Source organism: Notothenia coriiceps, unplaced genomic scaffold, assembly GCF_000735185.1.
Source record: "Notothenia coriiceps isolate Sejong01 unplaced genomic scaffold, NC01 NC01_scaffold00019001, whole genome shotgun sequence".
Classification (NCBI taxonomy): Eukaryota; Metazoa; Chordata; class Actinopteri; order Perciformes; family Nototheniidae; genus Notothenia; species Notothenia coriiceps.
The window spans coordinates 1,645,869-1,649,572 of NW_011351702.1; positions in this window are offsets into that span (position 1 = coordinate 1,645,869).

Below are 3,704 nucleotides of genomic sequence, written 5' to 3' on the forward strand. Positions count from 1 at the left end.
AGTTAGTTAGTAGTAGTGTACGTCGTCGTCGTCGTCGTCGTACTACGTCGTCGTCGTCGTGTGTGTGTGTGTGTGTGTGTGTGTGTGTGTGTGTGTGTGTGTGTGTGTGTGTGTGTGTGTGTGTGTGTGTGTGTGTGTGTGTGTGTGTGTGTGTGTGTGTGTGTGTGTGTGTGTGTGTGTGTGCAGCATTAAGGCAGAGAGAGTGCTGACCCTAGTGTTTCCTTGTAGGGAGAGGCACAGCTCAGAGGTGAGTGTGCTGAGGCACTTGGATGGCTTACACACACACAGCCTGCTGTCCCGGCAGCCTCACACTCTCTGCGTGTGTGTGCCTCCCTGTCGTCACCAGGTATTCCACCGACACACTCAACTGTTAACAGTGAACACTGCTGTACTGTATGTCAGTCACATTAACACACACTTCAAAGCAGCTGACTCAAGACACCTGGTTCATTTTACAGCAGCTCTCTCTCTGCCTTCACAAATGTACTTTTAATATATATTTACCTGTAACGCTGTAAAACTGCTGAATGTTAATGGTCTGCAAAGGCTAAAATCCCTCTTTTCTATGCTTTTTGAACATTAAAGCATGGAGACATGTCACAGCAGCGACACTAAATACTGATATGAACCTGAACATGAGCAGAATATTTCCTCTTTACATAGATAAATCCCTCAACCTTGACATTTGAGGGGCTTGTTATCAAAGTAGTAATTTATCAATTTTGTATTGATGGGCTATATAATGATTGAATGACTTAAACATGTTACTAATGGTGTATAGGACCAATGGTAGTTATTATTTACAACAGTACTCCCATAGATGTGTTTAGTTTTATTTTATTTTAATAATCAGAATCAGAAACAGGTTTATTGCCAGGTAGGTTCACATGTATGAGGAATTTGACTTGATGTCATGGTGCATACATAAAACAAAACATCTAAAGTATAGATAGATAGCAATAAAATAAAGCAGTAATTTACAGTGAAATAAAATGCAGTGAATTATAGAATACAAAATATGAAATATGTGAAGTAAGCAATATTTGAACAATATTTAAACATGTTGTGCATTAATGTAATGCGTATAGAGCCTGCGTTGTGGCTGAGGTAAAGTGTCAGTGTGGGGGCCGGGCCTTGTTTAAGAGGCCGGTAGCGGAGGAGATGGTCTGTTTGTGTTGTTCATGTTTTCCCAGCTTTGTTTGTACATTTGTTTTCCCAGCTGTGTTTGTACATTTCACTCGTAAATATATATCCTTACAAACCTTTACATGACACAGGTGTATGATGTATGATGAGTTTGGCCTTTATGATATTGGACATTTATGATGTTTTCTTTTACCAGTGAATTCCTCTGTGATTGCTGTGTTTCCCATCGCTCTCCATTTAAAGAGCCTGTGACACGAGTTTCCCCCATCATCCAAACCCATCAATTTGAGTAAATGTTGTCCCCTTGAAAACCGTTACTGATCTGATTTTGGATATTTCTACTTTGAGAACCATTAATCTGCCCTTCAATGTTGAAAATTTTCTGGATCTTTTCGGGGATTCTTCAAGTCCTGCCAAATTATGTGTGACGTCATTGCGGGCCAAGTGCTCCAGCTGCACCGTTCAGGATCCCAGCATCTGCATGTAAACGCACGATGGCGCACACAGCAGCAAGCTCAGACAGCGATGACAGTTTAATTTTGAACGTGTCTGAGAGCTCATATGAGGCTGAAGGATCGGTTTATGTTGTATCTATTAGAAGTTTAGGAATTAGGTACGTCAATATGGGCGATCATACGGTCATGTAGCCAGTGGTGGACTGGGACTGAAAATCAGCCCGAGACTTTCGACCGGCCCACTTCGGTACCGCTAGTAAATTGTCAACGGGGGTGTGTGTGTGACTTATCCGACCGGCCCACTTTGGTACCGGCCCATCGGGATTTGTCCCGATGGCCAGTCCGCCAATGCACCCAGCCCAGCCCACGTAAACTGTCAACGGGGGGAGCCTCGCTGCAGGGAAACGGTGGACCTAGTGTCCCGATCGGAGAGGGAATAATAATATTAATAATAATCCGTGCATTTTATCCATTAATTGTGGTAAAAAAAAACACACGTTTAATCCATGTTGGTTTACTACAACTACAAAAAGCATCGGTTTGTTTTCTCATCAGGAAATGCAGACCGGCTCAAACAAACGATTTTTAAATCATCATCCTCACGATCATTTAATGTATCATATGTTCGCCGAATTGACATGAAAGCATTAATAAATGTAGTTTCATCCACTTGAGTTTACAACTACAAAAATAATCGATTTGTTTTTATATCACATCCTATGGGAGGAAATTCAGCAGCTCTCACTACCGATTTTTAATCCTAATTTAATCATCATCTTCACCAACATCATTTATGTTTATGTTCACCAAATTGACATGAAAGCACTGACAAATATGAATATACTGTAGTCAACTTCATTAAAATGTTATTAACGTGCCTAAACTCAGTAATTCACCATTTCTACGCATGACAACACACTTTGTCCGTGTTTGGCTCTCTCGCCGCACAGTGAAGCGTTCCAGCATTGACGTCACTTCCGGCTTCCCCCAAAACTTCAAAATGAGTCGAAGGAATTTCCCCGCGATGTTCGAAATTATTGATATTTATCGGAACGGTATCGCACCTTCTTTTTTAAACTGACGGTTCGAGATGACTAGTAGCCCAATATTTCATTGCACAACAGTTGTTGGGAGGCTGTCACAGGCTCTTTAAGTTGAGGATTAGGTCCGTTGTCATTACCAATGTGATCTACGACGGTCATGAATCCGTCTCTGTCTGAGTCTGACTTCAGTTCAAGTTCATATGCTGATATATGGTGCCTTTTTCCAAAGTCACTGATTGTTTCTACATACAAAGCATCTTCGTGTTACAATAGTATGTGTATTCTACTCTCTGGCCTATACGTTCAGATCTTGTGGAAGATGCAATGTGTCCTCTGTCTTTTTGGTCCCAGTGCTTAAACCAAACAGTAGAAGCCGGGTCTGCTACAGCGATGAGTTCACATGTGTTAGACTTATGCCGTAAGAGAACAGGAGCACACACACACACGACACCGACCCGCGCCTGCTGGGGAGTTTGTGTGGTGCCAGCTGACGTTCCGCGGGGGTCTCGCGTCTCGCCAACCCGCAACACCAGGAGCCAGCTCACACTGTCCGTTCCTGCCAGGCAGCGAGCCTCGCAACGTTTACATGCTAAGAAAGCGAGCAGTAAACAACAGAGGGGACGGTAAGGGAACAGGGAAAGGCATGAGCCGAATTGGGACCTTGGTAAAGAGACAGGCAGCTAACTAAACCGTCTGTGACAGAGGGCGATTCAAGTGGCGGTTTCAGACAGACAGCCAGGGAGGCAAGGAATCTGATTGTATAAACAGGTTAGAGAGCATGTTAAAAGTGTCTAGTTAAAACCCAAATAAAAGTATGATTTGAGGAGAATAGGGATAATACTGATCAATCAGATGATAAGAGGGTTAGGTAGGTATTAGTTGAAGAGAGGATACTGAGAGATAGACAGCGACTCCGGGCGCTCTGGGGTTGATATGAGCTGACTGCAGATGCTGGAGCAGGGCGTGTAGTTGAAGCTCCCAAAGAAACAAGATCAAAGGTTATTAGCCTGCAATTCTGTTGGAATGAAAAAAAGCCAGGGCAGGTCGATTCTCCGCCATT